Source organism: Aethalodelphis obliquidens, unplaced genomic scaffold (assembly GCF_003676395.1).
Source record: "Aethalodelphis obliquidens isolate GAN/ISIS:26980383/991018 unplaced genomic scaffold, ASM367639v1 scaffold23, whole genome shotgun sequence".
NCBI lineage: Eukaryota > Metazoa > Chordata > Mammalia > Artiodactyla > Delphinidae > Aethalodelphis > Aethalodelphis obliquidens.
The window spans coordinates 11976386-12003894 of NW_020837967.1; the positions used below are offsets into that span (position 1 = coordinate 11976386).

Here is a 27509-nt window from a genome sequence, read left to right on the forward strand (position 1 = left end):
TGAAGAAATCAAAAGCAAAATCAAAATATTCCATTAGACAAAAGGAAATGTAAATATACCATACAAAAGCTTGTGGGATGCAGCAAAAACAATTCTAAGATGGAATCAATGCTTACCACAAGAAAAAAGAAAAATCTCAATTTAACTTTACACTTCAAGGAACTAGAGAAATAATTATAAATAAAGTTCTAGTAGAAGTATGGAAATAAAAGGTTGGAGCAGAAATAGTAAAAAGACAATCGAAAAGATCCATCAAACTAAAAGCTTGTTCTTTGAAAGGATACATAAAATTGACAGACGTTTAGCTTGACTTATTAAGAAATCAAGAGAGAGGACTCAAAATCAGAAATGAAACAGGAGATATTACAACTGATCCACAGAAATACAAATGATAAGAGTCTATGAATAATTATATTACAACAAATTGGATAACCTAAAATAAATGGATTAATTCCTAAAGACATAACAGACTTCAAAGACTAAATCAGGAAGAAATAGAAAATCTCAATAGACTGATTATTAGTGAAGAGATTGAATCAGTAATTTTAAAACTTCCTAGAAAAACCAGGCAACTTCACTAGCAAATTCTACCAAATATTAACAGAAGAATTAATACCAATCCATTTCAAACTCGTCCAAAACATAGAAGAGGAGGAAACACTTTCCAACTCATTTTATGAGATCAGCATTGCCCTGGTACCAAAACCAGAGGATACCACAAGAAAAGAAAATTACAGGCCAATATCCCTAATAAACACAGATGCAAACATTCTCAATAAAACATTAGCAAGCCAAATTCAGCAGTACGTTAAAACAATAAAACACTGTGATCAAGTGGAATTTATTACAATAATGCAAGGATGGTTCACTATTTGCAAAAATTAATGTGATACATGACATTAACAAAAGATAAAAATCATATGATTATCTTGATGAATGCAGAAAAATCATCTGATAAAATTAAACATGTATTTATGATAAAAATTCATATCAAAGTGGGTGAGGCTTCCCTGGTGGCGCAGTGGTTGAGAGTCCGCCTGCTGATGTAGAGGACGCGGGTTTGTGCCCCGGTCCGGGAAGATCTCAAATGCCGCGGAGCGGCTGGGCCCGTGAGCCATGGCCGCTGAGCCTGTGCGTCTGGAGCCTGTGCTCCGCAATGGGAGAGGCCACAGCAGTGAGAGGCCCGTGAACTGCAAAAAAAAAAAAAAAAAAAAAAAAAAAAAGACAGTGGGTGAAGAGGGAATGTGCCTCAACATAATAAAGACCATATATGACAAGCCCACAGCTAACATCATACTCAGTGGGAAATGCTAACCACAATTCCTCTAAGATCAGGAACAAGACTAGTATGCCCACTTTTGCCACTTTTATTCAACATAATATTGGTAGTCCTAGCCAGAGCAATTAGACAAGAAATAAAAGGCATCCAAATTAGGAAGGAAGGAGTAAAACTATGCAGATGATATAGTACTATATAACACAAATCCTAAGGAGTCCACCTAAAATCTGGTAAAGGATTTCACTAAGGCTACAGGATGAAAAATCAACATACAGAAATCTATTGTATTTCTGTATGCTAATAGCAGAAAGAGACTGCTATCAGAAAAAGAAATTAAGAAAAGAGTCTGATTTACCATTTCATAACATAAATAAGATACCTATGAATAAATTTTACCAAGGCAGTGAAAGACCTATACACTGAAAACTTATAAGACATTGACAAAAGAAATTGAAGAAGAAACATTAAGTAGACATTTTGTGCTTGTGGATTTGAAGAATTAATATTGTTAAAATATCCATACTACCCAAAGCAATCAACAGATTCAGTACAGTCCCTATTAAAATTCCTATGGCATTTTTCATAGAAATAGCAAAAACAATTCTCTAATTTGTATGGAACCACAAAAGGTCCTGAAAAGCCAAAGCAGTCTTTACAAAGAAGAGGGATTGTGATCCCTGATTTCAAACTGTATTACAGCTGGAGGCATTGTGCTCCCTGATTTCAAACTGTATTACAAAGCTATGGTAATCAGAACAGTATGCTTTTGGCATACAAACAGACACATTGATCAGTGGAACAGAATAGAAAGCTCATGAAATAAACTCACATGTATATCGTCAATTATGACAAATTACCAGAGAATATACAATGGGGAAAGGACAGTCTCTTTAATAAATGGTTTTGGAAAGACTGTACAGTCACATGTAAAAGAATGAAATTGGACCACTATCTTACACCACACACAAAAGTTAAATGGATTGAACGTATGACCTGAAACCAAACTTTTAGAAGGAAATATAGGCAGTAAGCTCATTAACATCAATCTTGGCAGTCATTTTCTGGATTTGACATTAAAAGATATAATAAAGAAGTTGGAGTACATCAAACAAAAGCTACCACATAGCAAAGAAACCATCAAGAGATGAAAAGATAACCTGTGGAATGGGAGAAAATATTTTCAAATCATGTCAAATAAAGGGTTAATATCCAAACTATATAAATAGCTTACACAACTCAAGAGCAAAAAATACCCCAAACAATTCAGTTAAAAATGGGCAGAGGATCTGAATAGACATTTTTCCAAAGAAGACATACAGATGTCCCACAGATACATGAAAAGATGTTCAACATCACTAATCAGGGAAGTGCAGATCAACACGGCAATGATATAACTGCACACTTGTTAGAACGGTTATTATCAAATAGAGAAAAAATAACAAGTGTTGGCAAGGATATAGAGAAAAGGGAACCCCTGTGCACTGTTGGTAGGAATGTAAATTGGTACAGCCTCTATGGAAAACAGTATGGAGGTTCCTGAAAAAAATAAAAACAGAACTAGCATATGATCCAGAAACTCCATGTCTGAATCTTTATCCAAAGAAAATGAAGCACTAAAAAAGATACATGCACCCCCATGTTCATTACAGCATTAATTACAGTAGCCAAAATATAGGAAACGTATGTGTCCGTTGATATATGAAAGGATAAAGAAAAATACACACACACACACACACACACACAGGAATATTATTCAGCAATAAAAAAGAATGAAATCTTGATGTTTGTGACAACATGCATGGATATTGAGAGCATTATGCTAAGTGCAATAAGTCAGATCAGACAGAGAAAGCCAAATACCATAGGATTTCACTTATATGTAGAATCTAAAAAAGAAATCAACTAGCCAAGTTCATCAATACAGATAATATGTTTGTGGTTGCCATAGGCAGAGGGTCATGGTTGGGTAAAATGGATGAAGGGAATCATAAAATACAAACTTCCAGTTAAAAGTAAATAAGATATGGTGATGTAATGTACAGCATGGTGACTGTACTTATTAATATCGTTTTGCATTATTCGAAAGTCGGTAGGAGAGTAAATCTTAAAAATTCTTGGGACCTTCAAGATGGCGGAGGAGTGAGACATGGAGATCACCTTCCTCCCCACAAATACATCAGAAATACATCTGCATGTGGAACAACTCCTACAGAACACCTACTGAATGCTGGCAGAAGACCTCAGACCTCCCAAAAGGCAAGAAACTCCCTACGTACCTGGGTAGGGCAAAAGAAAAAAGAAAAAACAGAGATGAAAGAATAGGGACGGGACCTGTACCAATGGGAGGGAGCTGTGAAGGAGGAAAGGTTTCCACACACTAGGAAGCCCCTTCACTGGCAGAGACAGGGGTGGTGGTGGGAAGTTTTGGAGCCACGAAGGAGAGCACAACAACAGGGATGCAGAGGGCAATTCGGAGAGATTCCCGCACAGAGGACTGGTGCCGACCAGCACTCACTAGCCCGAGAGGCTTGTCTGGTCACCTGTGAGGGAAGGTGGGGGCTGGGAGCTGAGGCTCGAGCTTCGGAGGTCAGAACCCAGGGAGAGGACTGGGGTTGGCTGCATGAACACAGCCTGAAGGGGGCTAGTGCGCCACAGCTAACCGGGAGGGAGTCCAGGAAAAAGTTTGGAACTTCCTAAGAGCAAGAAACTATTGTCTCGGGGTGCGCGAGGAGAGGGAGTTGAGAGCACTGCCTAAACGAGCTCCAGAGACGGGCACAAGCCACGGCTATTAGGGCGGACACCAAAGACGGGCGTGAAATGCCAAGGCTGCTGCTGCAGCCACCAAGAAACCTGTGTGCAAGCACAGGGCACTATCCACACCTCCCCCCACCCCCGGGAGCCTGTGCAACCGGCCACTGCCAGGGTCCCGTGATCCAGGCACAACTTACCCAGGAGAACACATGGCATGCCTCAGGCAGTTGCAATGTCACGCTGGCCTCTGCCACTGCAGGCTTGCCCCATACTCTGTTTCCCTCCCTCCCCCATGGCCTGAGTGGGCCAGAGCCCCCTAATCAGCTGCTACTTTAACCCTGTCCTGTCTGAGCGAAGAACAGACGCCCTCAGGTGACCTACAGGCAGAGGCGGGTCCATATCCAAAGCTGAACCCCGGGAGCTGTGCGAACAAAGAAGAGAAAGGGAAATCTCTCCCAGCAGCCTCAGGAGCCGCGGATTAAACCTCCACAATCAACTTGATGTATGCTGCAACTGCAGAATACCTGAATAGACAGTGAATCATCCCAAAATTGAAGTGGTGGACTTCGGGAGCAACGAGATATATATATATACATATATATATATATATATATGTTTTCCTTTTTCTTTTTCTGAGTGTGTATGTGTATGCTTCTTTGTGTGATTTTGTCTGTATAGCTTTGCTTTTACCATTTGCCCAAGAGTTCTATCTGTCCGTTTTTGGTGGATTTTTTTTTTTTTTTTTTTTTTTGGTTTTGGTGCTCTCTTTTTTTTTTTTTTTTTGATAATTATATTTTATTCAATAACTTTTATTTATTTATTTATTTATTCTCCCTTTTCTTCTGAGCTGTGTGGCGGACAGGGTCTTGGTGCTCCGGACGGGTGTCAGGCCTGTGCCTCTGAGGTGGGAGAGCCAAGTTCAGGACATTTGTCCACAAGAGACATCCCAGCCCCACGTAACATTAAACAGTGAAAGCTCTCCCAGAGATGTCCATCTCAATGCTAAGACTCAGATCCACTCAAAAACCAGCAAGCTACAGTGCTGGACACCCTATGCCAAAGAACTAATAAGACAGGAACACAACCCCACCCATTAGCAGAGAGGCTGCCTAAAATTATAATAAGGTCACAGACACCCCAAAACACACCACTGGGCATGGTCCTGCCCACCAGAAAGACAAGATCCAGCCTCATCCCCCAGAACACAGGCACCAGTCCCCTCCACCAGGAAGCCTACACAACCCCTTGAACCAACCTTTCCCACTGGGGGCAGACACCAAAAACAATGGGAACTACGAACCTGCAGCCTGTTAAAAGGAAACCCCAAACAAGGAAAGTTAAGCAAAATGAGAAGACAGAGAAGAAACACACAGCAGAGGAAGGAGCAAGGTAAAAACCCACCAGACCAAACAAATGAAGAGGAAATAGGCAGTCTACCTGAAAAAGAATTCAGAGTACTGATAGTAAACATGATCCAAAATCTTGGAAATAGAATGGAGAAAATACAAGAAACGTTTAACAAAGACCTAGAAGAACGAAAGAGCAAACAAACAATGATGAACAACACAATAAATGAAACTTAAAATTCTGTAGAAGGAATCAATAGCAGAATAACTGAGGCAGAAGAACGGATAAGTGACCTGGAAGATAAAAGAGTGGAAATAACTACTGCAGAGCAGAATAAAGAAAGAAGAGTGAAACGAATTGAGGGCAGTCTCAGAGACCTCTGGGACAATATTAAACGCACCAACATTCGAATTATAGGGGTCTCAGAAGAAGAAGAGAAAAAGACAAGGAATGAGAAAATATTTGAACAGATTATAGTTGAAAACTTCCCTAATATGAGAAAGGAAATAGCTAATAGCTAATCAAGTCCAGGAAACACAGAGAGTCCTATACAGGATAAATCCAAGGAGAAACATGCCAAGACACATATTAATCAAACTATCAAAAATTAAATACAAAGAAAAAATATTAAAAGCAGCAAGGGAAAAACAACAAATAACACACAAGGGAATCCCCATAAGGTTAACAGCTGATCTTTCATCAGAAACACTGCAAGCCAGAAGGGAGTGGAAGGACATATTTAAAGTGATGAAAGGGAAAAATCTACAATCAAGGTTACTCTACCCAGCAAGGATCTCATACAGATTTGATGGAAAAATCAAAAGGTTTACAGACAAGCAAAAGCTAAGAGAATTCAGCACCACCAAACCAGCTTTACAACAAATGCTAAAGGAACTTCTCTAGGCAGGAAACACAAGAGGAGGAAAAGACCTACAATAACAAACCCAAAACAATTAAGAAAATGGTAATGGAAACATACATATCGATAATTACCTTAAATGTGAATGAATTAACGCTCCAACCAAAAGACACAGGCTCACTGAGTGGATACAAAAACATGACCCATATATATGCTGTCTACAAAAGACCCACTTCAGACCTAGGGACACATACAGACTGAAAGTGAGGGGATGGAAAAAGAGATACCATGCAAATGGAAATCAAAAGAAAGCTGGAGTAGCAATTCTCATATCAGACAAAATAGACTTTAAAATAAAGACTATTATAAGAGACAAAGAAGGACACTACATAATGAGCAAGGGATCAATCCAAGAAGAATATATAACAAGTGTAAATATTTATGCACCCAACATAGGAGCACCTCAATACATAAGGCAAATGCTAACAGCCATAAAAGGGGAAATCAACAGTAACACAATCATAGTAGGGGCCTTTAACACCCCACTTTCACCAATGGACAGATCATACAAAACGAAAATAAATAAGGAAACACAAGCTTTCAATGATACATTAAACAAGATGGACTTAATTGATATTTATAGGACATTCCTTTCAAAAACAGCAGATTACACTTTCTTCTAAAGTGCTCATGGAACATTCCCCAGGATAGATCATATCTTGGGTCACAAATCAAGGCTTGCTAAATTTAAGAAAACGGAAATTGTATCAAGTATCTTTGCCAACCACAATGCTATGAGACTAGATAGCAATTGTAGGAAAAAATCTGTAAAAAATACAAATACATGGTGGATAAACAATACACTACTAAATAACCAAGAGATCAGTGAAGAAATCAAAGAGGAAATCAAAAAATACCTAGAAACAAATGACAATGGAAACACAACGACCCAAAACCTATGGGATGCAGCAAAAGCAGTTCTAAGAGGGAAATTTATAGCAATACAATCCTACCTCAAGAAACAAGAAACATCTCAAATAAACAACCTAATCTTACACCTAAAGCAATTAGAGAAAGAAGAAGAAAAACCCAAAGTTAGAAGGAAAGAAATCATAAAGGTTAGAAGTAAATGAAAAAGAAATGAAGAAAACAGTAGCAAAGATCAATAAAACGAAAAGCTGGTTCTTTGAGAAGATAAACAAAATTGATAAACCATTAGCCAGACTCATCAAGAAGAAAAGGGAGAAGACTCAAATCAACAGAATTAGAAATGAAAAAGGAGAAGTCACAACTGACACTGCAGAAATACAAAGGATCATGAGAGATTACAAGTAACTCTATGTCAATAAAATAGATAATCTGGAAGAAATGGATAAATTCCTAGAAAAGCACAACCTTCCAAGACTGAACCATGAAGAAATAGAAAATATAAGCAGACCAATCACAAGCACAGAAATTGAGACTGTGATTAAAAATCTTCCAACAAAGGAAAGCCCAGGACCAGATGGCTTCACAGGTGAATTCTATCAAACATTTAGAGAAGAGCTAACACCTATCCTTCTCAAACTCTTCCGAAATATTGCAGAGAGAGGAAGACTCCCAGAGTCAGTCTACGAGGCCACCATCACCCTGATACCAAAACCAGACAAAAATGTCACGAAGGAAAACTACAGGCCAATATCACTGATGAACATAGATGCAGATATTCTCAACAAAATACTAGCAAACAGAATCCAACAGCACATTACAAGGATCATACACCATATCAAGTGTGGTTTACCTGAGGAATGCAAGGATTCTTCAATATACGCAAATCAATGTAATACACCATATTAACAAATTGAAGGAGAAAATCCATATGATCATCTCCATAGATGCAGAAAAAGCTTTCGACAGAATTCAACACCCATTTATGATAAAAATCCTACAGAAAGTAGGCATAGAGGGAACTTTCCTCAACATAATAAAGGCCATATATGACAAACACACAGCCAACATTGTCCCTCAATGGTGAAAAACTGAAAGCATTTCCACTAAGATCAGGAACAAGACAAGGTTGCCCACTCTCACCACTACTCTTCAACATAGTTTTGGAAGTTTTAGCCACAGCAGTCAGAGAAGAAAAAGAAATAAAAGGAATCCAAATCGTAAAAGAAGAAGTAAAGCTGTCACTGTTTGCAGATGACATGATACTATACATAGAGAATCCTAAAGATGCTACCAGAAAACTTCTAGAGCTAATCAATGAATTTGGTAAAGTAGCAGAATACAAAATTCATGCACAGAAATCTCTGGCATTCCTATACACCAATGATGAAAAATCTGAAAGGGAAATGAAGGAAATACTCCCATTTAACATTGCAACAAAAAGAATAAAATATCTAGGAATAAACTACCTAAGGAGACAAAAGACCTGTATGCAGAAAACTATAAGACACTGATGAAAGAAATTAAAGGTTATAGAAACAGACAGAGAGATATACCATGTTCTTGGGTTGGAAGAATCAACATTGTGAAAATGACTATACTACCCATAGCAATCTACAGACTCAGTGCAATCCCTATCAAACTACCAAAGGCATTTTTCACAGAACTAGAACAAAAGAATTTCACAATTTGTATGGAAACACAAAAGACACCAAATAGCCAAAGCAATCTTGAGAATGAAAAACAGAGCTGGAGGAATCAGGCTCCCTGACTTCAGACTATACTACAGTGCTACAGTAATCAAGACAGTATGGTGCTGGCACAAAATCAGAAATATAGATCAATGGAACAGGATAGAAAGCCCAGAGATAAACCCACGCACATATGGTCACCTTATCTTTGATAAAGGAGGCAAGAATATATAATGGAGAAAAGACAGTCTCTTCCATAAGTGGTGCTGGGAAAACTGGACAGGTACATGTAAAAGTATGAGATTAGATCACTTCCTAACACCATACACAAAAATAAGCTCAAAATGGATTAAAGACCTAAATGTAAGGTCAGAAACTATCAAACTCTTAGAGGAAAACATAGGCAGAACACTCTATGACATAAATCACAGCAAGATCCTTTTGACCCACCTCCTAGAGAAATGGAAATAAAAACAAAAGTAAACAAATGGGACCTAATGAAACTTCAAAGCTTTTGCATAGTAAAGGAAACCATAAACTAGGCGAAAAGACAACCCTCAGAATGGGAGAAAATATTTGCAAATGAAGCAAGTGACAAAGGACTAATCTCCAAAATTTACAAGCAGCTCATGCAGCTCAATATCAAAACAAACAACCCAATCCAAAAATGGGCAGAAGACCTAAATACACATTTCTCCAAAGAAGATATACAGACAGCCAACAAACATATGAAAGAATGCTCAACCTCACTAATCATTAAAGAAATGCAAATCAAAACTACTATGAGGTATCCCCTCATATCATTCAGACTGGCCATCATCACAAAATCTAAAAACAATAAATGCTGGAGAGGGTGTGGAGAAAAGGGAACCCTCCTGCATGGTTGTTGGGAATGTAAATTGATACAGCCACTATGGAGAACAGTATGGAGGTTCCTTAAAAAACTAAAAATAGAACTACCGTATGACCCAGCAATCCCACTATTAGGCATATACTCTGAGAAAACCATAATTTAAAAAGAATCATGTACCACAGTGTTCATTGCAGCTCTATTTACAATAGTCAGGACTTGGAAGCAACCTAAGTGTCTACTGACAGATAAATGGATAAAGAAGATGTGGCACATATATACAATGGAATATTACTCAGCCATAAAAAGAAACGAAATTATTTTTATTGAGGTGGATGGACCTAGAGTGTTTCATATGGAGTGAAGTAAATCAGAAAGAAAAACAAATACCATATGCTAACATATATATATGGAATCTAAAAATTTTAAAAAAAAGATGGTTCTGATGAGCCTAGGGGCAGGACAAGAATAAAGATGCAGACGTAGAGAATGGACTTGAGGACATGGGGAGGGGGAAGGGTAAGCTGGGACGAAGTGAGAGAGTGGCATGGACATATATACACTACCAAATGTAGTGTCGTGGGAAGCAGCCACATAGCACAGGGAGATCAGCTCGGTGCTTTGTGACCACCTAGAAGGGTGAGATAGGGAGGGTGGGAGGGAGACACAAGAGGGAGGAGATATGGGGATATATGTATATGTATAGCTGATTCACTTTGTTATAAAGCAGAAGCTAACACACCATTGTAAAGCAATTGTACTCCAATAAAGATGTTTAAAAAAAATTCTTTTCAAAAGAAAAAAATCTTTATGTATGGTGATGGATATTAACTAGAGTTTTTTGTGGTGATCATTTCACAATCTATGCAAATAATTGAATCATTATGTCATCCAATTGAAATTAATATAATGTATGTAAATTATACCTCAATTAAAAAATACATTTAAAAAGAATCATGAAGGTGGAGTTAATGAACTGATTATAGTCTTTTCTACATATGCATTTATTTTATCTCACAAACTATTAAACATATGGAATCTCCAAATTATGCACTTATAAGCCATTTCTAGTTTTGTCACCATTTCTAAATTATCTAGATTGACCCATGTCGTGAAATGGAAAGAAAAGGGTATTGTTTCTTTTACTGTAATTCTACTGTTTTACTAGAGTGTCACAGTGGCAACTTTCCAATCTAGTTTTGAGAATAGATCCCTTTGTCAAGCTTGGTCATAATTTGGGCAAATCCTCTACTTAAGCAGAACGTAACTCAGTTATGAGTATAAAGATTTATTCCTGTTTGTAGGATATCAAAAATCCAGAAGTTTGACATAATAGACTCACCGAATAAAAACTTTCAACTATAAAATTTTGTCAAGGTCTGTAACTTTTTAATACCTTTTACATTCTAGTTTGCATATATGACACTATCAGTTTTCATTGAAACAGTCATTTTGATTTTTTTGGAAGCACAATTGTTTTACTCTGGGCAATCCTAATATTTCCACACAAATTTTTAGATAATATAATTTATGTAAGAACCACAAGGTATAAATTATTGCCATTGAAAAGGCAGTAATTTTGAATTCCTATAATGTATTTTAGGTAAGCAAAAGTCTGTAAGGCTAAACAGTAGTATTTGTGCAATACTAGAAACAAAATGTTTTATTTCTTACATCTCACAAGAAAACTTGTTCTATCTTCTCAGATAAAGCTACAAACATGGTTTATTAATTTCAATAATAATTTTTGTGTAGAAATGAGCAATAAATAGATGTCTGTCTGTAGAATACACACACAATGAGAGGTGGTATTGGTAATTAAAGGGCTAATTTTCCCAGATAGAAATTCTCTTTAAAATAGTAAAAACATGTGAAAAATGAACTGCCCCATATATTTTAAACTTATTCTGATCAATGAAACAAAGAGAGTTCTCACAAATCCCTCTAAAAGGCCCTGTAAGTGCAACTTGTTTTAGAATCAAAAGGATTTAAGCTCTGATTATTAACTCATAACCAAGGAGGAACTATTTAATGAGACGGGCTTGTCCTCAACTTGATTACTACTTTTAAATTTTGTTTTTTTTTTTTGCGGTACGCGGGCCTCTCTCTGTTGGGGCCTCTCCCGTTGCGGAGCACAAGCTCCGGACGCGCAGGCTCAGCAGCCATGGCTCACGGGCCCAGCCGCACCGTGGCATGTGGGATCTTCCCGGACCGGGGCTCGAACCCTGCATCGGCAGGCGGACTCTCAACCACTGCGCCACCAGGGAAGCCCTCTAAATTCTGAATTACAACCTCATTATGTAAACTAATTTAATCATAGAGGAATGTGCTTTATAATTTTTAATTAATACATCTTACTTTCTAATCTCATAAAACTGCAGAAATTTACATGTTAGAGAAGACTTTTTAAAAAAGCATGTATTGGGGCTTCCCTGGTGGTGCAGTGGTTGAGAGTCTGCCTGCCGATGCAGGGGACACGGGTTCGTGCCCCGGTCCGGGAAGATCCCACATGCTGTGGAGCGGCTGGGCCTGTGAGCCATGGCCGCTGGGCCTGCGTGTCCGGAGCCTGTTTTCCGCAACGGGAGAGGCTACAACAAAGAGAGGCCCGCGTACTGCAAAAAAAAAAAAAAAAAAAAAAAAAGCATGTATTATTTTGTAGAGGTTTACTTCCTTTTAATTTTGCTGTCACCATGAAAAATTGAGAGATAGTAAAAATAAAATGCATTTATACATACATGTATGATGAAACGTCTCTGTCATTCCTTTACTCTAGGACAGTGTTCTTAAAGTATGGTGTTAGGATGACTTGAGCCGTTTAATCACCTAAATTTGTTTCCCACGTTCCACCCCAACTCAGACTCACTGAGTGAGAATCACCAGGCAGGGGTGTGGATCAGAAATGCATACAAAACAAGCATAGTTGGTGATCCTGATGGAGATAGTTCAAGGAGTGGCCCCGCTTTAGGGGCTATTGTCACATCTAAGATGTGTTCTATCCAGCTTCTTTAAAGTACACTTTAATGTCAGATATGCACATCTATTGTATATTTTGTGAGACTTCTTTTTAAATTGATGATTGGTAATTTGTGGGACTTCCCATAATGATGGCAATAATTATGGATTTTTAAATATCACTAAGTCTAATTCTTGCTTTGATAGTAGCCCAAAGTTACTCAAATGTTGATTTGAACACACACTTGAGTGACAACACTGGATTAGTCATTATACAACACTAATATTTTCTGCTTCATTTCATGTCCTCCATAACATAAAAATCTCACTTCTCATGAAGATTGTTAAGACCCCTGCCAGTGTGTGCCCTCTGCACTTCAGCTCCAGTTAAGGATCATGAACTTTTTTATATTCCCATTAGCTGAGAAGATGTTATTTTTTGTAGTTTGTGTTTTAACAGGTAGACTTTTGTTTCCCACATAAAAAACTATAACATCAATTTTTTCTACACAGCCTCCTTTTCCCCATCCCTCACAGCCCTGCAAGAAATATGAACACGCTCATTCTGTTGAGAATCACATTTCTGTTAAGTACCATCATGTTTCAAATGAAAGTTCAGATACTGATTCAGGTTGCCATTATTAATCTATGACCCAACTTAACAGCTTTACAAGATTGACTCCACAAGTCATGAGGCTAGTTCATGATGCTAGGACTCTGGGTTATCACTTGAAATGAAGAAAGATCATCATGTGGTTGTTAACTCCATGACTGTCATTTGATGATGTTTTCTCTATCTCTCTGTCCTCTCTCTGGAATCATTCTTTGGTGGTGTCTATTTCTGCACAAAATGGAAAGTTTAATTGGTCTTTTCAGGATCAATGCAAAACATTTTGTAGCTCATTAAAGAAAAAGTAGCTAATGATCATCTAAATCTAATACATTAGAAAACTTGTACTTCTAGGTATCACCGGATTTAGGGGTTATGGAATATTTTCAAGCTATATATTGACAATATAGGGGTAAGATTTCTTCTTTGGAGAAGATGCTCATTTAATTGAAGGTCCCAAGTAGATATAGAAATCCAGAGACATGAAAAGCATGAAGGATAAGAAATAGAAAAATGAACTGAAACTAAAATGAAAACTAAAATGCTATTAGAAAATTTAATATAAGAAAGTAACAGTAATATTTTCAAAGTGACATATTGGGAAGAGAAAGTAGCAAATAGCTAAAACCACTGAGGCAGTACCAAAAAGTCAATAAGGAGAAAAATCTTCCTAAAAATGATGGATGATTTAATCAGGACAACTAGAATTAAATCAGAAGGAGAGAATGCACACAGGTAGTAAAATATGTCAGACCAAATTCTGTAGAGCTAGGAAAAAATGGATTATTGGATTCTTTAATAATAAATGAAATTCTCTAAGTATCAAAAGAAACTAATAGACTTTTCCAGTTATGTACAAAAGGCATTCATTAACAATAGCACATTAGCATTTATTAAAGTTTTTTTGATGTTCTAGAAGATTCTAAAGCATTCATTTGCTTTTTAATACAAATTATCCTGTGATTTCTGTCATTTTAAGTGGGTCACAGAATACCTAAATTTGAATGTTCCTTCACTTTTCTGCAGAATTTCAATAAATATTGTGTATTTCAATGAATCAACCACAATTAAATACTGATGTTCTACCACAAAAGTACAATGGCAACAAAATTATATGTATCTGAAAGTTCCTTACTCTGGCAAACTCAACAGGCATATGCAGGAAATCTAAAAGTGGACAGTATGACTTGAAGATTACTTTAGTTGCTCTTGTAGTTTATGTCTTATTATTAGCAACACAATATTATCCCATTTATTTCCATGTTATGTCCTTTGCACTTTAATTAATAGGATATTTTTAGGTATGCATTTAATATGTAATGATAATGATTATGTTTCTTTCGACAATCTTTTTCTGAAATAAATACACTTTCAGAATTATGAACTAAAGTTAGACTGTCCTGGCAACTTATTGTGATATGTTATAAGGAATGTTAATACCATAATATGTTTGCTATAGGAATATTTGTTTGAGGGTTAAAATTTTAAATGGCAGAGTTGGTCCTTTGTAACACGGGATATTTGCATCTTCCTCTCTTTAAAGATGCTGGCTAGAGCCACTTGGTTTTAAAACACTGTGAAAGGAGTCATATCCAACTTGATCATACCATTTCCATCAACTCTTTGAAAGCTACTTTAAACTTCTTTTCCATTAAAATGAGGATTGCCCTTCAGATTACTCTGAACTAGCTTCCTATGTATTTGTCTACTGATCCCTCTAATATAATAGAATTTTTACAGTATTTAACAAGCAACAGAAATAGTCTTTAAAAATTTGAGTCCAGATCTGCCGAGGGTTCATGTGAAGTGAATATGATCTCCTGAATTTGGGGTTTATTCTGACCAAAAAAGGGGCACAGTTAAGAATCCCTGAGATGACTGTGGTTGACATTAGCCTGTTTATGTGTGCGTGTGGAAACTTGCTGGAGCCATCAAGTTTCATTTGACTGTACAGCTGAGTTTTTACCACACCCTTTCACTTCTCAAGCTTTTGCATCACACTGCATGAGCAATCCTGCCTCTTGTATATGTTGATTTTAATCATCCACATCCCATGTGAGGGTTGGACTTCATTCCTTAGTAAAGGTGGTTGTACTTGTGGTAACCTATTAACTATTCTCAAATTTAAATAGTACATTATCTGTAATTGTGTTATTAATTTTTCCTCCTAGCAGTAATGTGTTTAGAGTTGATTCACTATATGGTATTTTCTTATGGGAGAAGAAAAAAGAAACTAGAAATGAAAATACAATTTCTAGTTAGAAAAAAAAAGTAATATTTAAGGAGGCAAAGGAGACCTTAAGGGGCAAGCCAGATTTCCAGGGAAATTCTGAAACAAGTGACAGCGAAGCCTATGTTAGAATAAAGGCTAAAAGTAGACTAACAGGATACAAAACATGCTTATTGCAAACAACCAGTGCCATAAAAATCAGTGCCATAAAGGACATATTACCTTCGGTATGTGTTATGAATCTTAACGTGAATAGAGATTTTCATACAGTATATTAACATGAAAAAAAAATCAGGTAAAAGTTAAATTTCATGCAGCATTTGGGTTTTTTTTTTTTTGCGGTACACGGGCCTCTCACTGTTGTGGCCTCTCCCGTTGCGGAGCACAGGCTCGGGACGCGCAGGCTCAGCGGCCATGGCTCACGGGCCCAGCCGCTCCGCGGCATGTGAGATCTTCCCGGACTGGGGCACGAACTCGTGTCCCCTGCATCGGCAGGTGGACCCTCAACCACTGCGCCACCAGGGAAGCCCAGTATACCACAGTTTTTTTTTTACAAAAGGAGGTTAGAGACCTTGAAACATTTGGGAGTCTATTTGGGATCTTAGTGTCACTTCAGGGACACGGTGAAATCGAGCTAGAAATGATGTTGAGAAGCACAAAATAGTGGGCTAAGATCAATATCAATTAGCAGTAAAATAGTTGTTATCTAATGTAATTGATCATTTTAATGACTCATTTTAGTCAACATTTGCATATAAAGACATTTAAGGAAAATTCTACTTTTAAGAAATGCAGAATATTATACTGCATTCTTTCTGTTTACTTGTTAAGACTGAACAGACATGAATCAGCTGAAACAGATTTGTTTACAAAGAACTTCAGAAAAAGACAAGTGAGAAAATAAGTTCAGTCGAATTATATGCTGAGATTCCTAACAAGTCAACTTCCATGTACGTTGTTTATTTCTATTTTAAAGATTAAAAGTGAATAACTCGTTAGTTAAAAATTATACAAAGGGGCACTGAGGAATAGATGACAAAGCTGTTTTAGGTAGGAGCGAGCTTCATGAGGTTAATGAGTTTAAATATATGAATATTTTATGCTGACATGTTAAATTTTTAAAAGTGAAGTGTGTTAAAAGTGAACCAGTATATTTTGTAAGTCTCTTAAACTTCTTAAAATATACAAATGTTACTGTTCTCGTCTACATTTTCAAAGAATTAAATTAGATATTTAAAACTTTACATATTTTTCTTCCTGTGATTCTCTAATTCTTTCAGATTTATTACCCTCCTAATCCCCAAAGTTTTCAGACTGTTTTTAAAAAAGCAGGGGTGGATGTCAGCAAAAATAGTAGAGGAAGGACCTCTGAACATTTGTTCTTCCATAAAAGCAATTGGCAAAATTATCAGAAAAATCTTTTCAGAATTCTGGAAATTAAACAAAGGCTTGCAGCAACCCAAGGAGTATTAATGCAAGAAAAATGGTTGACTCTCAAGAACAGTGAGCTTTTGGGCATTTTATCATGTTCTAGCCCTATGCTGCTCTCCAGCTCAGTTGTAGCTGTAATAGGTAACATTCTGCATTCCTGGTGCAGAATGGCATCTACAGTAGTGAGCGAGTAGAACTGGATCTCTTTCAAAGCCTTATTTCCAAAGTATGGTCATTATTTTACCTGTCTGAAGGGTCCCTGGAAGACCCACTTTCAAGGCTGACTTGGAACACACTCTATACTAAAAGCCGCCTTCCTTACGTTGCAGTGAAAACAATTAGTCAAGTGCTTTATCTTTGCAGCTGCCTGGGAAGATTGATAACTATTGGGGAACACAGATTAACCAAAAATCTTAAGGAAAACCTGAAGAATGAGATGCCTATAGTGGCTCTTCAAAACTCGGACATATATTGCTGGAATCTAGAAGGCCACATGCATGTGTAGAGCTATGTGCCTGCTGGGGAAAGACCTTAGAAGACTACAGTGCCTCATCTTTGGCTGACCATAAGGCCATGGTCAGCAGAAAGTGGGAACTTACAGTGGAGGTGAAAATTAATCTGGCTGAACGTTGAAAGCATACAACATACACACAAGCCCCTCAGCAAAGACAGAAAATTCAGTTCCAGTCCTTTAAGGAAACCTGATCAGCAACTGTGAGGCCAACCAAGTAGAGACTTAAGTGGCCACATGTGGCAAAGAATACAGATTTCACATTAGTACAGGAAAATCACTAAACAAACAGCAGTGGCTACAGCGAACAGCAACAACAAACCCTGGGTAGAGGATATCTTCTGAGTTACAGAGTTGTCACATTATTTGAAATGTTCAGTTTGCAAAAAAAGAAGTTTGCCAAGAAGCAGAAAAGAATAGCCCACGCATGGGGAAAAAGCAATCAATAGAAACAATCAGAGGAAGTGCAGGATGTTTCACTAGATGAAAACAAAACTTTAAATCAGCTGTTTTAAGTAATGTTCAAAAGAGCTAAAGGAAACTGCCCAAATGAGTTTTTATGAATTATGAAATGGTATCTCAAATAGAAAATGTTGATTAGGAAATAGAAATTATAAAAAGGAACCAAATAAAAATTCTGGAGGTGAAAAGTATAATAACTGCTTGAAAAATTTACTAGATGGGTTCACCAAACAATTCTCAGTAAATTTTAAAATATTGAAATCTTTTTCTGAACACAGTGGTATGAATCACTAATTAGTGATCAAGATAGCTTTCCACAAAGAATAACCCAGATCCAAATGACTTCACTGGCGAGTTCTACCAAATGTTTAAAGAATACGAATTCTTCAAATTGTTCAAAAAAAAATAGAAGAGGGAATACTTCCTAACTTAATGAGGCTAGTTTTATCCCGATACCAAAATTAGACAAAAGACAATATCACAAGAAATACAGATCAGTATCTCTTAGCAGTATGGTTGCTATAATTCTCCAAAAATATTAGAAAATTGAATTCAGAAGCTTAGTAAAAGGAGTATATCCCATTACCAAGTGGAATTTATATCATAACCGCAAGGTTTGTTCATCAATATACTATACCAATAGAATAAAGGGAACAAATGCACACTCATATTGGTAGATGTAGAAAAAGGAATTTGACCCAACATCCCTTCATGATAAAAAAAACACTCAATCCAGGAACAGAAGGTACCTTGCTCAACCTGATAAAGGGCATCAATGATAAACTGACAACTAACATTACACTTAATGATGAAAGAACTAAAGCTTTCCCTCTAAGAACAAGACAAGACATCCACTCTCAACACTTCTATTCAACATTGTACTGGAGGTTCTAGTCAGGGTAATCAGGCAAAAAAAAAAAAAAAAAAGGCCAGTCATATTCAAAATAAAGATGTTGAACTATATTTGCAGATAACATGATCTTACATATAGAAAACTATAGAACCCATACATATTAAGAAACTATTAGAATTAATGAGTTCAGTAAGGTTGCAGAATACATGACTAATAAGCAAAAAATCATTTGTGTTTCTCTATACCAATTGTTACTGGCTGAATTGTATGCCCTCCAAATTCATATGTTGAAGCCCTAATAAATAGTACCTCAGAATGTTACTGTTATTTGGAGATCAGTTCTTTAAAGAGGATATATTAAAGTGAGGCTGTTAGTGTAGGCACTAATCCAATCTGACTGGTGTCCTTAATAAGAGAAAATTTGGACATAAAGAGAGACTTCAGGGATGCACTCACAGAGAGCCAAGATTATGTGAGGACACTTAGAGAAGGTAACTATACGCAAACCAAGGAGAGAGGCCTCAGAAGAAACCAAACCTGCTGACACTTTGATCAGTTTCCAAAACTAAGAAAATTTATGTTTAAGCTACTCAGCATGTGATATTGTTTTGGCAGCCACAGCAAATTAATATGCTGGCCATGAACAATTCAGAAGTGAAATTTAAAAATTTCACTTATAATAGCATAAAAAACACTTAGGAATATAGGTAACAAAAGTAGTACAAGGATAGTACATTGAAAACTACCATTTTGAAAGAAATTAAAGACCTAGATAAATGGAAAGACATTGCATTTAAATGGATTGCAAGGTTTTCAAGATTTCTTATTGTTAAGATGGCAGAAGTCTCCAAGTTAATCTACAGAGTAAATTTAATCCCTGTCAAAATTCCAACTACTATTTTTGCCCAGTAACCAAAATAGCTTGCTACTGGCACTAGGATACACATATAGATCAATGTGATAGAATTAAGAGTCCAGATATAAACCAGTCTATGGCCTTGATTTTCAACAATGATGCGAAGTTCATTCAGTGAGAAAATAATTTTGTCCACAATGGCTGAGACAACTGTATATCCACATACAAAAGAATAATTTTGGTCCCCTTCCTCACACTGAATACAAATATTTAAACAAGATGAACTGGAAACCTAAAAAAAATTAAGAGCTAAAACTATAAAACTCTTAGAAGAAAACAGGGGTGTAAATCTTTGTGACCTTAAATTAGGCACGGGTTTCTTATATATGGTACCTAAAGCAGAAACAAAGAAATATATTTAAATTGTATTTAATCAGAATTTTTAAAAGATGTGCATGAAAAGACTACCAAGAAAGTAAAAAGGCAATGCATACAATGGCAGAAAATGTTTGCAATTCACATATCTGACAAGAGCTAGTGTTCAGAATATATGAACATTTACATCTCAATAATGAAAAAAACAACCCAGTTAAAAAGGAGCAAAGGGGGCTTCCCTGGTGGCGCAGTGGTTGAGAGTCCGCCTGCCAATGCAGGGGACACGGGTTCGTGCCCCGGTCCGGGAAGATCCCACATGCCGCGGAGCGGCTGGGCCCGTGAGCCATGGCCGCTGAGCCTGCCCGTCCGGAGCCTGTGCTCCGCAACGGGAGAGGCCACAACAGTGAGAGGGCCGCGTACCGCAAAAAAAAAAAAAAAAAAAAAAGAAAAGGGAGCAAAGGGTTTGGATAGGCAGTTCTCCAGAGAAGATACACAAATGCCCAGTAAGCACCTGAAAAGACGTTCAATATCAATAGTCAGGAGGGAAATATAAATCAAAACCACAACGTGATACCACTTCACACCAACCAGGATAGCTATAATTTTTTTTAAATGGGAAATAACAGATGTCAGTGAAGATGAGAAGAAATTGGGCCCCTAATACATTAACAAGAACGCAAAAAAGGTGTAGCCATTATGGAAGACAGTTTGTCATTTCCTCACAGAGTTAAATAGAGTCACTGTATCATCCACGTATCCACATATATTGTGCAAGTTGTACATGATGTTCATAGCATCATTATTCATAGTAGCCCCAATGTGGGAACAACTCAAATGTCCATCAACTGCTGAATATATAAAATGTAGTATATATCCATTCAATGGAATATTGTTCGGCAATAAAAAGGAATACAGTACTGATACATGCTACAGCATGGATGAACCTTGAAAACATGGTAAATGAAAGAAGTCAGACCCAAAGTCACATGTCATATGATTCTTTTCATGTGAGGGATCCAGAACAGGCAAATCCATAGAGACAAAGTAGATTAGTGGTTGCCAGAGTCTGCGGGGGAGGGGAACGGGGAGTAACTGCTAACGGGTGTGAGGATTTTTGGGGTGATGAAAATGGTTCTGGAATTAGATGGTCCTATGAGTATACTAAAATCCACTGAATTGTAAGCTTTAAACAAGTGAGTCTAGGGCTATGTCAATTATATATCAATAAAAAAATTCATATGGTGAAGATGAAGAAGAGGAAACCTAGAGAAAAAGAAAAGATGAATGCAAGGTGAGGGAAGGTAATGCAGTAGAAGCCATCAGGGTTGAATATTAGTCATGTGGTGACATGTGGTGCAGAGCACTTCAGCAGTTAACACAAGGCCCATGATCTGTGCTAGGAATAATAGCCTCCACTAGGGGCTCCGCAGAAGCACAGCTTCTGTGAAACGTATTTCCTGTGGTTCAGACTTTTTTTTTTTTTTTTTTTTTTTTGCGGTACGCGGGCCTCTCACTGCTGTGGCCTCTCCTGTTGCGGAGCACAGGCTCCGGACGCGCAGGCCCAGCAGCCACGGCTCACGGGCCCAGGCGCTCCGCGGCATGTGGGATCTTCCCGGACCGGGGCACGAACCCGTGTCCCCTGCATCGGCAGGCGGACTCTCAACCACTGCGCCACCAGGGAAGCCCGGTGCAGACATTTTTCATCAGTTCAGAAAAATCTCGGTTGACAATGTCCACAGCAACCAGCATTTTCAGAACTTTTCTGAGTGTTTCATATTAGGTATTGTGCAGCATATTCCTTAATACATTTCATTTATTAATTCACTAAGTGCTTGCTGAGTACTTGCCTATTTTCCTTTTTAGCAAAATGCAGGAGTTGAATTTATCTTTGAGTATAATTGAGGAATAAGGTCTATGTTTGTAGGATACATTGTTGCTACATGAAAAGAAATGTCAGGTAATGCCCTTACCCTTTTCAGGTGTTGCTAGGCTGCACCCTGCAGGCCTGTACACCTTGTAGTTGCCCAGCCCCGAGACTGAAGAAAGAGCCTGAAAATGGCAACAGAGAACGATATTGGATAGGGGATCTTGCACGTCTGAAACAAAGGGTCCTGGAGCAATTCCCCACCGTGTACAGCAGACAGGAAAGGGCAGCCATCTTCACTATTCAGGGAAGGAGGAGGCTACCATTTATAGGGGGAATTGACGTCAGGTTTGTTCATCAGTTACCAGGGAAACCAGCAGCCTGGGCATGTCCTTTACGGCCCCTCAGGTTAATGAGCATCACAAGGGCAGATGTTTCTCTTTAATAAACGAGCAGGCGGAGCCGTTCTGGCCTAAGGATTAGAACAATCACTAGCTGGGGGAGAGGGCAAGCAAGTTCGTGTAAGTAGAGTGTAGGTGAAGCAGGGATGGTCGACGAGGGGGATGGAGGAAAAGCAAGAGAACAGCCATCTTGAGTGGCTTGAGCATGCACTCCACCCTACATACCCCACACCACCTTTACCGTCTTGGTCCACCCCCTTCCACAGTATACCTAGGTCAGGTGTGTAGAGGTGCACTGCAACCAAATACCACAGAGACAACACAGACAGAGTCTAAGCGGTGGGCAAACTTTGGAGCCAGTCACTTACTGGCTCAATTTTTCATGGACGTCCACAGGAGGACGACAACGGCATGTTGCCATAGACCCTGCAATCAAATTCATCTGGCAGTGAGGCCATCGTTGTTACCTAGCCCACGAACAGATTCCCTCCACTTACATGAGAGATGAAGTGTAAGGTATTTAACAGGCACAATACAGGGATCATGACCATTAAGCAAAATACAAGCAGTAACAGCATTCTGAGATAATACCGTACCTACCTGTGGTTTTTGTCGTGGCCTACAGTGCCACACCACCTGTCCACACCCAGTTTGCACAGCTGATGTCAAATACTGGAGAGGCGGAGTAACAGACCACAGGTTAAAATAATGGTGCTTTTCTGCATTATGGGGCCCGGATCAATTACCTTAGTAGTCTTAGGCGGGGCCGGGTAGAAGACAGGTGAGATCTATAAGTCCCTAATTCTATTCCCCACACAGGGCGGCAAATCCAAACTACTGAGGACTTACTTGCCAGTCCCAGGGCCATTTTATAATGTGTTTCTCGGGGGGTAGATTCTGTGGCAAGGGCAAAAGTGAGTCATTGTCCTGACCTGTAATTGGCAGCGGTCCTTTGGTGGTCACCAGTTGAACTCGGATGGTGTTGACTAGTTGTTTCTGGACTAACGTGGCACAGGCACTGGGATGATTGCTCCTGGGATGTTTGGTTACAGATTTCACATCTCAATTGTTTAGTCCTTTCATCCTTTCAGTTAGCCCAGCAGCAGTGGAGTTGTAGGGCAGGTGGAAATGCCAGCATATGTCATTTTTAGAGGCCCATTCCTGAACTTTTCGGTGGGTACAGTGGGTTCCTTGGTCACTATCAATGTCGATGGGAGTCCTGTATGTCATGCACAGCTCTCCTAGACCCTGAATAGTGGGTTTTTGCATTGCTCGATGACTTACGTAGGCCTTTTATAATGTTTTCCACCTGTTGTAATGCACTGTAGACTGCATATAGCTCTTCGCTCACACTGTATCATTGCTCTGATCGTGGCCATAGCTATGACCAAAATAGGTTAGTCTTATCATTTTGCCATTGTCACAGGCCCCAGCCAAACCTGGGTAACTGGCCATGTCTAATTTACAAGTCTGTTCCTGAATTATTATCCCTAAAACCTGTGTCTGTAATTGTTTAGGGGCGGTGGGTCAGGGGTATGCCTGTATTTTGTAGATAATCCAGGTGCTTGTGTTGTCTGTATTCACCAGCCATCCCTGTGCAGCCAAGATGAACCACGAGCACGGGGCTGCTGCTCTTAAACTTGAAAGAGACTCTGAGGTTAACAGGCTATTATCAACATAAATGGAAGAGAAAGATATCTCTTATGGTAGACAGCTGCCACACACGCCCACACTAGTGGATGGCCACCTCGGAATTACCTCTCACAACTTTGGGGCCCCACATGCTAGTGGACAGCCACCCCAGGACTAACTCCACAAGTGTCCATTCCCTGTTCTTATTTCCCAACATCTCAGTGCTCATGGGAGTTTCCCTGGTGCCCTGAGTTGCTCACCAGCTGTTGTGCTGCACTCTGCAGGCCTGCAAGCCTTGTATTGTAGTTGCACAGCCTGGACACTGAAGAAAGAGCCTTGAGACAGTGACAGAGATCAGTAATATTGGATAGGGGATCTTACCTGTCTGAAATAGAGGGTCCTGGTGCAATGCCCCACACGCACAGCAGACACGCCACAGCAGCCATCTTTACTGCTCGGGGAAGAAGGAGGCTTCCTTTTATAGGGGGAATTGATGTCCGATTGGCTCATCAGTTACCAGGGAAACCAGCTGGGGCGTGTCCCTCACAGCCCCTCAGGTTAACAACCATCATGAGGGCAGATGTTTCCCTTTAATAAAATAGCAGGTGGAGCCAAAGGATTAGAACAATCACTAGCTGCGGCAGGGGGGCAAGTACTGTTCACCTGAGTAGGTGAAGCAGGGACTGGTTGAGCGGGGATGTACAAAGAGCAAGAGAAGAGCCATACTGAGCGGCCTGATCATACAGGAGTGTACAGTTCCATGTTAAGAATTTGTTTTTACTATTTTGAGCTGCACATTTTTTGTACTTTGCTATTTACCGGTCAAAAAAACTTTAGCTTATTAAGATTCAGAAAGAAGACAGTATAAACATGTATGCTATTTTAATGCAATATGTTATTTCATTAGGAAAGAGGCAAATATAATTATATTTTAATTTCATCTAAATAGTAAATGTACTATTGATATGAGGATAAAAGGCATTAAGTATTCTTGCATGCTAAATGTCCCTGTAAACAGAGTGATATTAGCTGTTATGTAATTTTTTTAATGCTTATTTCATTCAAAACACTCTATTCATAAAATTTTTACTTAAGATTATGAAAGAGCAAAAGGCTGAAATATCCATCAATAGTATAATGAAATCTTGGTTGATTCTGAAAGCAGAAGTCAGCCAAGATGAAGGAATGAGTCTTGTAATTGAGTACCAGAGGTAAAAAAAAATAGCCCTATTAAATGAGGAAGAGGAAATGCCTTAGACCTAGAGGAAAAGGTCATAATATTAGATTAGGACTGAATAAAAGCAGTCCACTACTAGCAATTTCCCTTTACTTGACAGCAATTATAGAAAGTTTTAACAAATTCTATTAAAATGGACAAAAACTATTTCCTAAAATAATAGTAGATTACAGTAAATACTAAGTACTCCACAGCATGTATTACATCTCAGTTTTTTCAAAATGAGCATGATGGTTTCTTGAGTATCCTGTTAGCCAAGTTTCAATTTGGGAGAGATGATAGAGTTGGAGGTGGGATGAGGTGGGTAATTGTAATTACCTTTATGCAGGTAGTATTGCACTTGGAATGGGTAGAAATGCCTTTGAAGGTTGGTGTAGATAAGGGGTTGCGAACAGGTTTGAAATCTGTGCAGACTTTAGCTCAGGTGCTAATGTCAGCCCAAAGTTCTCTGTTGGTGAAAATGATTCTGATATACAATCTTAAGATAGTAAAGGAGGGTGTTCAGTGAATTCCAGACCTTTGTCATGGACAAGGAACTCAAGTGCTGCTCCTTTGTGATTCCTGATTCGTTTGTTCCTTGAGAGGTTAGCTAAAATTAAGCCAGTGAGTAAAAAACAAACAAAAAGCCCCCAGCGATTCAGTTCTTACAACTATAGTAAATAGAAACAAAGCTCACTCATTATAACTCTTCTCCTTAGTCAGATGGAAGATGAAACTTTTTCCACAGAGACATCTTAATTTCTCTCCATGAAAGTGAAATAGATTATTCTGTGGTGAAACATATATGGCAAACTTAGATCATTTAGGCCACAAAGTATAGTACTTTTAATTAGCCAGGATTTTATATGAGTAATGAACCTTCCATTTCACTCTGAACATACCATCCTACATACATTTTAGTTGTTACTTGCTATAATGTAAAGGAAAAATCATTTTTTTTTTACAAATAATTACTGGCTGACATTTAAGGCAATGTACCAAAGCCTAACTTTATTTTGTTCTTTCTTACTTAGTTCTGAGCACTAAATCATCGTGCATGATTGATTCTTGCTTACATGCATCTTCTCCCATACTAAAGTATTTTCTATGTGGACAGCTCTTCAGAATAAGATTAAGATATGAGTAAAATGAAACAGGACCAGTGAGAGAGACAAAATACATAAAAGCCTCTTCAGACTTACTCTGAATTACCACTTGACTCCCTTTCAATTTTTGGCATCAAATTTCCACTTGAGGTATAAAGCTTCAATCAGGAGGGCAAAGCATTGCTGACAACAAACAAGAAAATAAACACTGCTAATTTGCACATATAATAATAAAGGAAAAAAGAAAGAAAATGATACCAGGGAGAGGCAGGGACTTGTTTCTTCTCAGAGAAACGGGAAACACCCGTTTTTCTACTGTGAAAGGGGAGGTACATATTCCAGACCAAAGAAGAGATGCTTTCTTGAAATGGCTCCTCCCGGGTCCCCATAATTTTGCATATAAATGGGAAATGGAGCTGTACTGAACGTTTTAGGAAGCTTTCTGCAAGGATTCGTGAAGTAAGTGAGGTCAGTAGGGACACAGACAAAAAAAATCGACGTTAGTTAAATCACAATAAGATTTTGATAGGAAGATTCATTTTTCCAACTTACTGTTAAATAGATAAGTATCTCAGGTACTCAACTTTGGATGTAATGTTACATAGAACTTAACTCTTGGTTGAGCATAAGTAAAAGAACCAGGTTTTCTAAGTAAGGTGAGGAGGGAGAAATCAACTGGTTGGGGAAAAGCTCAGGAGAGAGGAAGTAGCATTAAAAAGTGTGTATCCATGACGAGTTTATATATTCCAAAATAAATAGCAAATTGAGTACTGGATTGAGGAAAACATGCTACACTTCCTGTTTCTCTTCTGCTCACCAGCTAAGGAACCATGAGAAAGGCATTCTTTCGGCATCAAACTGGCAAGAGTAGTTTGATTATCTGGACCCACTTCCAGTGGGTATTGAGACAAAGTTAAGGTGGTATTGATGGCACCCATAAATTTTTTAGAGCATGGAAAAGACTGGACAAGAATAGACTAACAGGACCTTTTGCTCTTAGAACACTGAAGCAGATTCTCCAATGGATTTAGGACACCCTCTCCCTTTCCCTCTCTTCTCTTTAATTTAAGAAGCATAAAGTCATGTACTTCCTGCCAGGCACTGTTCTCAATTCTTTAATTATTCAGTGTTAACTCATTTAATCCAATACAACAACCTTATAAGGGCATAACTACAATTCTCCCCTGATGGATGGGGAACTGAGGCACTAATGAGAATATTGCTCAAAGCCATATAGCTGTTTCGTGGGGGAGGTGGAATTCTAGCCCAGTCTGGTGCTAGAAGCTGTACTTTTTTAACCAATATG

At 38.3% G+C, this 27509-nt stretch overlaps 1 long non-coding RNA gene across 22 annotated transcripts in view; it reads right to left on the bottom strand.

Annotated features, from left to right (window-relative positions):
• LOC113628324 (uncharacterized) overlaps positions 1–27509 on the bottom strand; it is a 67256-nt gene that overhangs the window by 39414 nt on the left and 333 nt on the right. For 6 of the 22 annotated variants that reach the window (XR_003435993.1, XR_003436004.1, XR_003436000.1 and 3 more), the window contains exon 2: positions 21955–26386. This is a non-coding gene — a long non-coding RNA (uncharacterized LOC113628324). The remainder of the gene's footprint in view (positions 1–21954; positions 26387–27509) is intronic. The other 16 variants (XR_003436006.1, XR_003435996.1, XR_003436005.1 and 13 more) reach the window with 16 other exon arrangements.